This window comes from Halichoerus grypus, chromosome X (genome assembly GCF_964656455.1).
Source record: "Halichoerus grypus chromosome X, mHalGry1.hap1.1, whole genome shotgun sequence".
Lineage (NCBI taxonomy): Eukaryota > Metazoa > Chordata > Mammalia > Carnivora > Phocidae > Halichoerus > Halichoerus grypus.
The window spans coordinates 16974897-16989728 of NC_135727.1; the positions used below are offsets into that span (position 1 = coordinate 16974897).

Sequence of the window (14832 nt, forward strand, 5' to 3'; positions counted from 1 at the left end):
GGCAGGGTGATGACATCGGGCCCCTTCCATCGTGGAGGGGACTGCAGTGTGGATTCGCCTTCCCTGCCCGCAGTATCTCAGCTGATACCGCTTTCATGGGCATGCTTGCGATCATGATATCCCATTCAACGCTGCTTCTCACCACGGAACTCATTTTACAGCAAAAGAAGGCAAGAAAGAGCTCAACAGAATTCACACAGGTCATACCTTACCCTGGTCATATCTTACTTTTTATCATCTGGAACAGTGGGTTGCCTGTTCAACATCCATTTGCAAGTAGTTTCTTCCTGTTGCCTTGATTTTAGCCTTTGTGGACTTAGAGGTCTGAGGATCAGTCTACCAGGAGAAATGACCATGACTCCATGGAAATGAATGGATGTTGAGACTGCAGTCGAGCTATTTAGTATCTAAGCTCCACATGTCACTGGACCAACAGGAAAGATGGGAGTTTGATTGGTGTGATTGATCCTGATCATCAAGGGATGTTTGGTTGCTCTTCATGCAGGCAGGGAGGATTAAGCCCGAGACTCGGAGCCCCCCTCCTAATCCTGCGGTGTTCAGTGGTCAAAGTTAATGAAAGATTACAGCAACATCATCCAGGCAGCACTACAAAGGGCTCACATCTCTCAGAGATGGAGCTTTACCTTGGTCCGCCAGGCAAAGAGAACTTGGTAGCCGAGAAACTGGCTGAGGGCAAGAGAAACAGAAGGGGTAGTAGAAGAAAAGTTATAAATACCAACTATGGCCTTGTAACTAGTTTCAGAAACAAAATGGAAGTAGCTACTCCTATTTTCTTTTTTCCTTATTTTGGGGTGTGTGTGTGTGTGTGTGTGTGTTGTGGGTATGTCAACATATTCTCTTCGCCCTGTCCCTTATATAGGGTATGTTGATGGTAGTTGAACTTCACAATTTAGTGCACAAATTACAGAATATCAGTACATGATTGTGACAAACTTAAAGAAAAATGAACATTGAACCACAATCTTTTTTAAATTTTCTTTTTTTAAGTAAGCTCCACACCCAACGTGGGGCTTGAACTCAGGACCCCCAAGATCAAGAATCACATGCTCTACTGACTGAGCCAGCCAGGCGCCCCTCAACAATCTTGAATTTAGAGCTGGATGTGATAATTCACAAGACATTGGGCATCCCCTGTTGGGAAGAAGTCGGGAGTGATTTCTTTTGTACAGGGAATAGTTGTACTATGTTAAGTGGGAGCATGATATTATGGGAGAGGAAAAGTTTTCCCTTCTTCCCTTCTAGATTCATTGCCTAATCTAATAATTAAATTGACATAAGACAGATTAACAGGAGAAAAACAAATTTAATTTCATACATACAGGGGTTCCTAAAAACACAAGACTCAAGGAAGTGACCAAGGAGGCAGCTTTTATACCTTTAAACGAAGAAACAATAAATTTGTGAGGAATTGATGAGACAAAGAAGCTTGGGCTTAGGGTAATAAATTGGTGAAGTGACAGGGTTTGTTTATAAAGCCTTCTTGGCTCTGAATTCCCTGCTTCTGGTGATAAGGATGCCTTCTATCTTCCTGGTACAGGGAGGGGACCTTCCACATGGGAGACTGATTTCCTGTTTTCAGAGGAGGGTCAGAGTGTCCTTGCACTGGCTGTTTCTTAAGTAACTTTATTCTTTCCCTCCCTCTGCCTCCCCCCTCTTAAGTAACTTTAGTTCAAAATAATCAATATGCCAAAGTGGCATATTTTGGGGCAGACTGCCCTGAACCCCATCTTTTTTTTTTAAAAAAGTCATCCTTACACCCAGCGTGGGGCTTGAACCCACAACCCCAAGGTCAAGAGTTGCACGCTGTAGCAGCTGAGCCAGCCAGGCGCCCCTGAACCCCATCATTATTATTGCTATCATTGTTGTTATTTAGAATTTTAAGTGTGGAAAAAAATTGTATATGCACTCATCATTATTTGAGTCTAAACTATTACTGAAAACATGTTGGAGGCCACAGTTTTGGATAGCAGAACTCTATCTTTTCTTAATTTAAATGGGAAAAATAATAATGCTTACCATCTCATCCAAACCAATTTTTCCAAATGTCACAAAAACACCAAAGGTTTCTGCATAATATAAAGCACTTATAACCCAACCATCTAGGTATTTAATATTTCATGAGCTCACTGGTTTATAGGTATGCAGTATGATGCAGTATGACAATATCATACAGTATGGAATATGAATTATACTCTCCTTCCACGCTGCAGGAAACACATTCTGTAGCAGAAATAGGATCAAGTCTTATGTTTGTATTTTATCTGTTTTATTTTGTAAATTATCATACTATAATGTAACAGTGTGGTATTGAAGAAGAGATAAACACACATATCAATGGAACAAAATACAGTCCAGAAATCGACCTACACACACATGGCTAACCAATATGTTACAAAGACGAAGAAGCAATTTGATGGAGAAAGGATAGCCTTTTAGCAAACATGTTGAAATAACTGAACGTCAAAAGGCAAAAAAAGAAAAAGAAAAATTACACCTTGACCTCAAAATGACACCTTATTCAAAAATTCATCCAAACTGGATTATAAATCTAAATGTAAAACATAAACTGTAAAAATTCTTTTTTAAAGATTTTATTTATTTATTTTTACTTTTTTTTGATCGTTTCAGAAGTAGAGTTTAGTGATTCATTAGTTGCATGTAACACCCGGTGCTCATTTCATCAAGTGCTCTCCTTGATGCCTATGACCCAATTATCCCCCTCCCCCTACCACCTCCCTCCAGCAACTCTCGGTTTGTTTCCTAGAGTTAAGAGTCTTATGGTTTGTCTCTCTCTCTGATTTTGTCTTACTTTATTTTTCCCTCCCCTATGATCCTCTGTTTTGTTTCTTAAATTCCACGTATGAGTGAAATCATATAATTGTCTTTCTCTGATTGACTTATTTTGCTTAGCATAATACCCTCTAGTTCCAACCATGTCGTTGCAAACGGTAAGATTTCATTTTTTTGATGGCTGAGTAATATTCCATTGTGCGTATACCTCTTCTTTATCCATTCATCTGTTGATGGACATCTGGGCTCTTCCCATAGTTTGGCTATTGTGGACATTGCTGCTATAAATTATTTAGTTTTTTAAATATTTTATTTATGTGTTTATTTGAGAGAGAGAGAGAAAGAGTGAGGACAGGGGAGGAGCAGAGGGAGAGGAACAAGCAGTCTTTGTGCTGAGTGCGGAGGCCGATGCGGGGCTCCATCTCACGACCCTGAGATCATGACCTGAGCCAAAACCAAGAGTCAGACGCTCAACTGACTGAGCCACCCAGGTGCCCCCAAACTGTAAAAATTCTTAGAGGCAAGCACAGGAAAAGCTGTGTGTGACCTGGTATTGGGCAAAGAATTTTTATCTGTGACATAAAACTACGATCCACAAAAGAAACAATTGATAGATTGGCCTTTATCAAAATTAAAAACTTGTGCTCTTTAGAGGTCACTGGTAAGGAATTGAAAAGACTAGGTATTGTCAGGAATTGTACAGAATCTGAGATTTTACCCTACTTATCAGCTGAAAGTTTAACTTGTTACTGCTTCGTGGATATTGGCAAAGACACGAGATTCCTGAGTGTGAGAAAATGACCTTGTTACTCCTGGCAAAGCAACAGCCAGAGGATCTGAGGAGGGCTCATGCTGGTTCTCCGTGCTCCCTAAGTCCCACGGAGGTGATGCAGTGGACCTATCATGGGTGTTGGCACGTGCAGTGGGCTACATTATAGGAGAGGAACAGCAAGCTTGGGGAATTCACTGGTTTTAGAGCAAGTGGAAACAAGCCCTCTCTGTGTAGGGGAAGACATCACCTCATCCCTCAAGGCCGTGATGCAAAAACAATCCTGAGAAATGGCCAGGCAAAGAGCAGTCAGGGTCTTCCAGTCTTGGCATGCCAGGCAAAAAATGCGCGAAAGCACTCACGGCCCACGGTGGATTGCCTCTCCCAACACGGCACCCTTTAGCCCATCACATTCTTAGCCAAATTTGAAGTTTTATATCAGCATGCCACCCTGATTAATCAGACCAACAGCGTCTGGGATCGAATCTGCTTAATTTATCTCATAAAGGATTTTCAACAGAACTCCAAGCTGCAGGATGAGACCGCTTGGCAGGAGCGACCTCCTCCTTGCCTCCCAGAGTCCTGGTCTCACCCAACTCTAGAAAAGTCCCAGGGGACTGCTAGCTCTTCTTTTAGACTGTAAGGATATAGTCTAAGGCCAGACTAGTATCCATCACACATAAGGGAGCTTAGCTATCCTGATGATCTTCAGTGTCTTTGTCAATAATTATAAGGGACAAGAGATGGGCCAAAAAGCAGTCCCTATCCCCAGTGGAGAGATAATCCATGGCCCACCCGCCCCCACGTACAAACATAGAGCCCAAAGAGGCACAGTTCAGGATTTGTTGTCATCATTCCATGGGTTTGGTTCACCAAGTATTTGCAGCTTTAATCCATACATGGCAAAACCCAAGGCCACTCGAGTGTCAGAAAAGCCTATGACTTGACATAAGATGGAAACAACGCTGCACCGCATCATGTTCCTTTTCAGGAGCTGCCAGTCATGGCGTCAGGAATGATAAAATAATCTCAGACCAGCATGTCATTGGTGACAGTGTTTTCATAGCACGAGGAAGGGGACTACGAACTCGGCAGCTGCTGTGTGACTTGGGTGGCAATGCCGGATCTCGGGGTCAAAAGCAGTGTTCGTTGCCCCCCTATCCTTGCACCTTTGGAGGTCTACAGGAATTCTCTCTCAAGGTACTAGAGTTGGCACTTTTCACATAATCGGCCACATAATCAGTATGTCCCATCCCAATACCCATAACTTCGTCTTGTCTTCAATCACCCCCTGCTGCTTTCACCCTAATCATTGCCAAGAGATCCCTTGCTGGGGACAGCTGCATTCAGTGACCAAATTGCCCATTAAGGTGTGTGGACCCAGAGGATGTGGAGTCAGACATCGTCCTGGTGCTCATCAACATCAGATCCTAATGCAGTGCGGAATGTGCATCACATACTTTTGACTATTGGCCCATTACTGGGTGACGCTTGAGGAAAAAAAGGTGCACCATTTGTCAGGCTGCAAGTGGGTTGGAGAGCTGGGAGTCAGCTGATCAGACTACAACAGCAACACGTCACCTGAAAACGTATCAAAAGTGATGAGACATTGGTACGCCTGGGTGGCTCAGTCGGTTAAGCGTCTGCCTTCGGCTCAGGTCATGATCCCAGGGTCCCGGGACTGAGCCCCGCATTGGGCTCCCTGCTCAGCAGGGAGCCTGCTTCTCCCTCTACCCCTCCCCCAGCTTGTGCTCGCGCTCTACTCTTTCTGACAAATAAATAAATAAAATCTTAGAAAAAAAAGTGATGAGACCATCTGTAGCCCTGGGAGCTACAGTCCAAGGTCTGATGTAGTCAACCTGTCAGGAGCGAGCAGGGTCAATGGCCCATGCAATGTGGCCTCCTTTGTTGCAAGAGTCACAAGTCTGGTTTCTGCATCAGAAACATAGGGTCCTATGCTTTGTGCCCAGTCCCTGGGCACAAAGATGTGTTGCCACGTCCGATGGCAATCTCAGTAGTGAAGGCTTAATCAGCAGCTTGATTTTGGTTGGTCTCACTGGAGAACGGATCTTTACTGTGGGCATCTCTGTGAGTGACCCCGACAGTTCCATAAGTGTCCATAGTTGGTTTGCACAGTTTGTGACCCCAAAGAGAGGTGTCTTTTTGGTTTTTTTTAGTAATCTCTACACCCAACATGGGGCTCAAACTCATGACCCCGAGATCCAGAGTCACATGCTCTTCCAACTGAGCCAGCCGGGTGCCCCAAGAGAGGGTGTCTTTAATCTACCAGCGTGTACTCTTTCAAGAGGCAGATTAAATGGCTAGGCCATCGGCAACAGCCCCGGAGTCAGTAAAAATATGATCAGTTTCATCAAGGGGCGGGTTGGGCAGACTTCTGAGAGCAGCTGAGTCCTGCTGGTTCGTAGTAGTTCTGAGGAGCCCGGAGCCCAATGCGGGGCTTGATCCCAGGACCCCGGGATCATGACCTGAGCCGAAGGCAGACGCTCAACCGACTGAGCCGCCCAGGCGCCCCGCAGACCCTATCAATTGGATTCAGGCTCTTTGTGTTCCCTATGGGAATATGGACCAAGGAGTGAACAGCAGCTCTGGGCCTTTCTGGCTGGGAGGAGGGAAGGGGGAGGGGACAGGACTGGAGGAGGCCGGCTTGAGGGAAAGGGCTGGAGGCTTTTTCTCCTTCATCTCCTAGCCCCAGGAGGTACCTGCCCATCTGCCTCCTCCCCATGTGCCTCCTCACAGGCCACTGCTCTAGCCAGGACACCTCAAGCCCTGGGCTGTCTCTGTGACCAGCGCCCTCTGCTGCCAGACGACCAGGTGGGATGGTGACTTGGATGTTGGTTGCCAACAATCCTAAGAGTTTGAGTCCCTCTCCCTGCAAGTTCCTTCCCCCCACATACTCCTTTTTAAAGCGGCTGAAATCCTGGTAAAGGAGGAGGCAGCCATCTGGGGGTGTGGAAGGCAGGGAGAGGTCTGTACCAGTAAGCAAAGCCGTTCATCACTTTCAATTCTGAGTGGCTGCCCATTTGGGCTCAACAGATGAACTTCTGACGGTTTTCGTTACCTAAAGCTGTGCACCCTCGTTCTGACACTGTGTATTTCAGCTTTGGTGACCCCTTGAATCAGCCACCATCGTCCTATTCCCTTCTAACTTGGGCTCCATGGCTTGCTGTCCCACTGTCATGATAACATCCCTTGCTCTGCCCACCCAGAGGAGAGGGATCAAGAACTAAGGTCCCCAACTTAGGGAAAAACAGATCACACTTGTAGTTACCAGAAGCAGGGGTGGTGGCAGGGGAGATTGGAGGAAGGTGGTCAAAAGGGACAAATTTCCAGTTACAAGACAAATAAGTACTAGGGATGTAATATACAGCATGAGGACTACAGCTAACACTGGTGTGTGACTCATAGGGAAGCTGTTAAGAGAGTAAATCCTAATGTTACTCACCGATATGTCAGAGCCACTAACTGGAAAAATGAACAGGTGAGCCCTGGTGTGCATGCTGCGGGGCCAACTGCTCTGGACCGGGGAATCCTGACGAGGCTGGGCACATCGAGAGCACAGCTCCTGGCTGAGTTCGCCAACATTGTTGCCCAATAAACTCAGATAAATTCATCGCAGGAGAAGCCAATAACTCAAGAGATGAGGGTTTGGGAAAGAGAAAGGGAGAAATTTATTTCAGGTGCTGGCATCTGGGGGTCGGTACGTGTTCAACCCATGATCATGGGCACCGAAGGGGGCCTGTTGGGTGTGGTATTCTAGGCATCCCATTACTATCAGGGCTTTTCTGGTGTGGCAGTTGGAATGTTCTGGTCATTGTCAATGCCTCAAGAAAATGCAATAAGAAATAAGCACAATGGGTTTTAGTTTGAGCATGAGTTAAGTGGTCTTGACTATTTCTGATTGTAACTGTTGGGGTCTATAGTTGAGCAAGAGGGCTCGCTAACACTAAGGGTTCTCTCATCACAAGGAAAACATTTTTTCCCCATTTCTTTTTATTGTATCTACATGAGATGACAGATGTTAACTAAACGTATTGTGGTCATTGTTTCACAATATATGTAAGTCAAACCTTTATGCTGTCCACCTGAAACTCATACAGTGTTGTACATCAGTTGTATTCCAATAAAAATGCAGGCGGCGGGGGAGAGCTACGGTGCCCAGTGGAGGAATCTTGTGATGGAGCCTGGGAGAAATTGTGTGATAACTGAAAATGCCCTGGAGAATGGTGACTTCTGAAATGGATACTACGTCCCAGGAAAAGTAGGTGGTAGGGGGCGGGGTGCCTGGGTGGCTCAGTCGGTGAAGCATCTGCCTTCTGCTCAGGTCATGATCCCAGGGTCTAGGGATCGAGCCCCAAGTAGGGCTCCAGGCTCAGCGGGGACTCTACTTGTCCCCCTGCTTGTGCCCTCTCTCTGTCTCTGTGTCAAATAAATAAATAAAATCTTAAAAAAAAAAGTAGGTGGTAGAGGGTCACGACTGCCTACAAGGTAAATAGCCTGCATGTGTGGATAACCTTCTTTTGGGATGGTAGCTACTAGGAAAAAAAGAGAGGAAAAGAACTCAGGTGTCAACAGGTGGCTTCTTTCAGTCCCAGCACTTGGCCTCTAACGTTCATTAATAGGAAGGACAGTGGGGCACCCTTACTCCTCACTTGCCCACCATTTGGGCAAGAGTGTTCCCTCCTGGATCCCAGGAAGGTTTCTCACACACCCTAACCTGGCTTGTGGGGACCCTCGTCCTCTTGTCCAGAAATCCCTACCTCCATCAGCTTCTCATCCTCATCACCAGAACTATCAAGCACTGTGCGGGCTCTGAGATTTTATCCTACCTACACACTATCAGCTTAGCCTGTTCTTGTTCCGTGGATGCCGGCAGAAGACACAGGCTGCAGAATCTGAGACAAGGCGCTTCATTATTCACCGTAAAAGTAGTAGCCAGAGTGTCTGTATGATGCTTGGGCCAGTCCCTATGCGCCCAGGGCCCACGGGGGCGATGCAAAGGGCCCGTCATGGGTGCCTATATAGACCACGGACTGTGTTACAGGGAAGACACTGAGCTCGGGGGACTCGCTGCTTTTATAACAACCAGAAGTGGGCCTGCTCTTTGTCGGGGGTATGACAGCGTGCCCCTCAGCGTGAGAAATGGTCAGGGTAAATGGTGGTTAGAGCCTCGCCCAGCAAGACTATGCAGGGACACACATGGCCCGTGGTGAATTGCCTGTCCCAACAGACACAAACCAGGAGAAAATACCGCAAATCACCTGACAAAGGCCTTTTATCCAGAATACATATAAAGTACTCTCAGAGCAACAGTCAATGAATAACTCAATTGCTCTGTCTTGTGGGCTTGGGATCAATGTTATACCCCACTGAAGCCGCATGGTCTGCTAACAGAGGTTTCCCCCTTGACCAAATTCTAGCCAGGCTCTTCTGAGCCCTCTTCTTGCTTAGGCCTCCACCTTGGTCTATAAAGAAGTGAATGTGGAGGCTGCTTTTAGGCAACAGGTTTGAGCAATGGAATGCAGAAAGGCCCACAGCCACCCCCTGGCTGAATCCAGGCGGGCCCCTCAGGTGACCCACCCGGAAGTACCCATAGGCCCTCACTGACCAATGGGCTACTTACAACCAGGCACAGTTACCAAAAAAGGGAGAATTCCATTGGTCGCCATACCCCCCATCCTCCCCGATTTAAAAACGGCCCCCACCCACTGCCTCATGGCAGGCAGCCTCTCTTCTGCTGTCCTGCCCAGAGCTCCCTTGTAGGGTATTCGATAAACTTCTATCTCCTTTGCTGTGCCTCAGGTGAATCCTTTCACTGCCTGCACCACCAGCTTCCACTCGATTGTCGCCCCACACTTGGGGGCCCCCATCCGATCAAGAGAGACACCCCATTTAGGCACCACAGTGAACAAACACCAACATAGTTTCTAACAGCTCAAGGCCTCATCCCTAAGATGAACCTAGTCCCCCTTAAAGTGCCTGCATGAGAAAACTCAAGGCTTCGAAAAGCATTTACTGCCTGTTCCAGTCAGCACTTAAAGATAGGGCCCCTGTCTCCCAGTCTGTGTGAGAGATAAGGGCTAACCTTGATAGGGACCAGTTAATAAGTCCAGATGGGTTTCATATGGACCAACCTTCCTTCCCCCACTTCCCATTTTTTTAAATTATTATTTTTTAGAGAGGGGGTACTGAGGGGCGGGGAGAGGGGCAGAGGGAGAGAATCTTCAAGCGGACTCCCCGCTGAGCGCAGAGCCCAACTAGGAAGCTCGATCCCACGACCCTGAGATCATAACCTGAGCCGAAGCCAAGAGTCGGCTGCTTAACGACTGAGCCACCCAGGCGCCCCATGAGTAATGAGTCCCCACTTACTGCCATCCTACTTTTCATACTCCCTTTAAAACGCCTGGTCAGGTCACCTCCGTACAAATGGAAGCTGAGTTCAGTTCACGCTCACCTCCTTTCCCTGTTGCAATAGTATCTTACTGATTAAGATCTGTCTCTACCATTCTAATGTCTGCCTTTGTCTATCTTTGACACTACCACCAATAGCTACAGGTACTCAAACCTTCTAGAAGCTACTTGTCATTCACATCGCATGAAGAAGGCATGCCCCCAAAGGAAAAGGTCAGGGAAAATGAACCCACTTGACACATTAATAGGGTGGGATCGTGGCCTTGTTCTCATTCTTCATACAATGACTTCCCTTGCTGTTGCTATGAAGTTGTTTTGTAGCAAATCAAAAAAAAAAAAAAATTATAGGTGTGAAAAAAACAAAACAAAAAACCAAACCAAACCAAAACAAAAATTATGGGTGTGAAAAAGCATGTCCTCCTCAAGCAAGACTTCCAGACCCAATGCCAGTTTAGGGTGAAGGAGTCAGTCCTAAACGTAGTAAATGTTGAAGTAAACTGTCTAGGACGTGGGGTTACCCTCCAGAGCTCACCATGTCTCCTGACTACTCAGGAATTCAGGGAAAAGGCAGTGACAGGGGAGGCTTGTGGGAGAGGTATTTTGGAGGCAGAAGGCTTCCTCACACGTTACGAGTTTTCCACAATTAGAGTGTGTGCTTCCGTTATAATCGCAAATGTCCAGGCTTGAAGTGTCCGGCCTGTGAGTCTGTGTAAGGATGAAGGGAGAGCCCAGAGCTTCTGCTCAGGGCCTTGGGGTGATCATTTCCTTCTGACCATCCCTTGTCACAAGCAATGGCGTACCTCAGGGGGGGTGTGTGCGCGCATGCGTGTTGGAGGGGGTGTGTACCTCTACTGGGCCTGCCCAGCTGCTGTCTGCTTTTGTGGTGAGACAGGGAACAGGCCTCCTACTGCTACGAGGCCACCTCAGCATTTCATTGTCGCCAGCCCAGAGAGGATGGTGGAGGAGTGGAGTGTGCTCTTTACAAGATGTAGGACATCGTTATGATGACTGCAAGCTTCTTGTCAGCTTCCCTTTACCCCCACCCCCCACCACACCCCAGTTCACAAAGGAAGAAACAGGGTAGCTGAGGAGCGTAAGGGGAGGCACCGTTTTAACTTCATCGGTAGTAAGGGGAAGCAAGTTTTGCCACCCCAAAATATGACCCTTTGGCATATTTATTATGAGTTGATTATTTTTGAGAGTTTGCAGACACAGAAGTTCTGAAAAACCAGTAGAAGTTCCCCGTTTGTAGGGACATTTACATTTATAAGGGAAATCTCCATTTTAAGAGTGTCTCCCTGGCTGTACCGGGAAGAGGTGGGGGATGGCTCTAAATCTCCAGAAACTTGTTTATTTTTTAAAAAACCTTTTATTTATTTATTTGATAGAGAGCGCTCATGAGGCGGGGGAGGGGCAGAGGGGGAGGGAGAAGCAGACTTCTCACTGAGCAGGGAGCCCGATATGGGGCTTGATCCAGGAACCCTGTGATCGTGACCTGAGCGGAAGGCAAATGCTTAAGACGCTACACCGACTGAGCCACCCAGGCGCCCTGAAACTGTTTATCAATGAGGAAGGTAATGAGTTAAATCTGCGTAACAACCTTACCCTTGGTTACTGAGCTTTTCCCGGTAGCCTCCCCAAACTGACTCCCCATCCCAACATCTTCTTTTTTTTTGTTTACTTTTTTTTTTTTTTTTTTAGTAATCTCTACACCAACGTGGGGCTCGAACTCATGACTCTGAGATCAAGAGTCACATAGTCTCACGACTGAGTCAGCCAGCCAGGTGCCCCACCCCCAACATCTTCTTTTGTCTTTAGCTGAAGGTGATAGTTAAGGTGATGGCTTCAGCCATTTTGGAGAGTTACTCCAGTTTCCTGGGTCTCTGCCACATACACAGAGATACACACTGTTAAATAACAAAAATTCAACCGAGTCCATTTTAAAGATTTAATTGGCTTTATTAAATGATTCACGAATCGGGCAGCATCCCATCTAGAGGGCAAAGTGGAAGGTTTTAATAGGAGGGTGGGGCAAGAAGTCACTAGAAGAAAAAAAAAAGGATTGTTCCAGGCCAGGTGGCTTTCCCTTAGGTTGGGAAAAGCAAGGGGTCTTATCAGGCAGATTACCTCATCTTTCTTTGGGGAATGGAGGACCCAGGAGGCCAACTCCTTGGCGCTGACTGCAAAAGTCCTGACTGACCAGTTAGAACTACATTTCTGGGGAAGGCTGAAACTGCAGTTAGATCAGGTATTAAGCCCCAGTTTGGGAACTCGGTCTAAGTGACACCAGTTTGGGCCTGTGGTTTTCTTTTTAAAAACATGTTATTAAACTTCTGTTTTTCTCCTGTTTAAACCTGCCTCAACCGAGAAAGAATCCACTGAAAATATAAGCAAATGGGCATTTATTTGGGCAATTAAAATTGCAATTCGGGAGACACTGATTCTGGTTGAAACCAGATTCATGTTCCGAGGAAGACAAAGAGGGGGCAGAGTTAAAAAGGCGAAAAGTGACAAGTGTAGCTCTCATTTAGTTCCTTCATGCAAAACAGGGATTGAAACTAGGTTAACTGGGATTGGTTGGTTTTATTTGCAAACAAGGGACTGAAATTTGTTAAAGCGCATTGGCTTTCGAAGTGAAGAATGCGGATAATCTAGTTGCCCTGGTGAGGAGGTGAGGGCTGCACCTGGCTGAAAAGGTTTTACAAGTTAATAGTTTCTCCCACTGAGGGCATGCATAAATTCCTCCTCCCTTATGGCCTCCTGACCCTTTTTTTTTTTTTTTAAAGATTTTATTTATTTGACAGAGAGAGACACAGCGAGAGAGGGAACACAGCAGGGGGAGTGGGAGAGGGAGAAGCAGGCTTCCCGCCGAGCAGGGAGCCCGATGCGGGGCTCGATCCCAGGACTCTGGGTTCATGACCTGAGCCAAAGGCAGACGCTTAACGACTGAGCCACCCAGGCGCCCCTCCTGACCCTATTTTGAGAGAGATTCTCTTAGTTAGGCTTGCTTGCTCTGTTTAGAAATCTAGTTTTACATCTGTCTTACATCAGTTGAATTATTAGAGCAGCCAAAGAACCTAGAAGGTGAAAAGAATTTTTTTTCTTCCCAACAGTAGCCAAAGAACACGCCCCTTACGCTCTATTACACGCTGCCCTGTTGATTTCCTCTCTAACCCACGACTTCCGGTTTATTGGTTGACTTTGGTTGAGGCATGCCCCATCTCCCTAGAACCTGAGACTGGGAGAGTGGAACAGTACCTGTCTTATTCCCTGCCGGGTTCCCAGGGTACAGAGCGTGAGACCGAATCAATGCTCAATAAATATTTCTTTTACATTTGATTGTTGAAGAGGTACAATTTTAAAAAACGATGGCATAATATGTCGCCTGTCACACCGGCACAGATTTCAAAAGGTAATGTTACAAAGAAAACCACAGAGCCGTAATGGAGCCACTTAAACTCAGACCCCAAGTCAGTAAACCAAGACTTAATACCTAACCTGACTGCAGTTTCAACCATCCTAGGAATGTAACCTTTAGCCAGCCAACATGGGAATTTCCTGGTCAGCACTAGGAAATTCACTGATAGACCCTTTCCGCTCCCTTTAGGAGGGTGACCTTGCCTAAAACAATGGGTTCTTTGCTAATAATTTCCTCTTTTCCTCTCCCTCTGCCTTTAAAAGACCTTTCCCTTTCTGTAGTCTTCTGGAGCTCCTTTCTGGTTGCTAGATGGGATGCTGCCCGATTCATAAATCATGTGATAAAGCCAACTAGATCTTTAAAATTCACCTGGTTCAATTTTGTTTTTTAACAATAGGAACCATGTTGTAAATGACAGGGCCAAAACAGCATTCTCTCACACTTCTGGGAAGAGTGTTTGTCACCCTCTTGGTGGAAAGCAACTTGGCCAATGCGTGTCCCAAACCTAAGAGGATCACATCGCCTTTGAGCTAGCAATTCCTCTTCTAGTCACTGATAACCTAAAATGAAGGGCTTATCAATGCTGTTGGGGGGAGCAGAGTTTGCTACCCCCTAATACGCCTCTTTGGCATATTTCTTTGGGGCTGCTTATTTTTGAGAGGCTGCAGACACTGGAGACGCTTGGGAAAGACCCAGGAGAAGTTACCCTTTTGTAAGAGATGTTTATGTTTATTTATTTTCAAGTTTATGTATCTATTCAAGTAATCTCTACGCCCAACGTAGGGCTCCCACTCACAACCCCGAGGTCAAGAGCTGCGCGCTCTTCCGACTGAACCAGCCCGGCGCCCAGAGACATTCACATGTATAAGGAAAATCTCCATTTGTAAGGGTGTCTCCTTAGCTGTACCAGGAAGAAGGAAGGGGATGTTTCTGAATCTCCAGAAACTCTTATCAAAGGGAAAGACAGCAACTTAAATCTGCATAACTAACCTTGCCCTTGTTTACTGTGCTTTTCCTGAGAGCCTCCTGTCACTGGCAGGCCCCGACCCCCAACATCTTTTGTCTTTAGCTGGAGACGGTATTTAATGTGGTAGCTTGGACCACTTGAGGGGAATGACTGTTTTCCTGGGCCTTTGCCATGTACACAGGAGATATACATATTATTAAACGTATTTGTTTTTCTTCTGTTAATCTGTCTTTTATTAGGGGGAGGGGGGAATCTCAATTAAGAATCTAGAAAGTTAGAAGGAAAATTATTTTTCCTCCCCTTCTGTATGCACAGAGATTTAACCACAATGAAGAATGATTTTTTTGGTAATAATTAAGCAATAGCAAATAATGCCATAAAAGGATAAATCACACCTAGGAAAGATTTTTATAAGATTTTGTTACATAGTGAAAACAA

At 46.1% G+C, this 14832-nt stretch overlaps 1 non-coding gene across 1 annotated transcript; it reads right to left on the minus strand.

The window, feature by feature from the left end:
* Positions 1-5766: 5766 nt before the first annotated feature.
* Positions 5767-5839, minus strand: TRNAQ-CUG (transfer RNA glutamine (anticodon CUG)). Its single transcript has one exon. It is a non-coding gene; the product is annotated as a tRNA-Gln (tRNA).
* Between the last annotated feature and the right edge of the window lie 8993 nt (positions 5840-14832).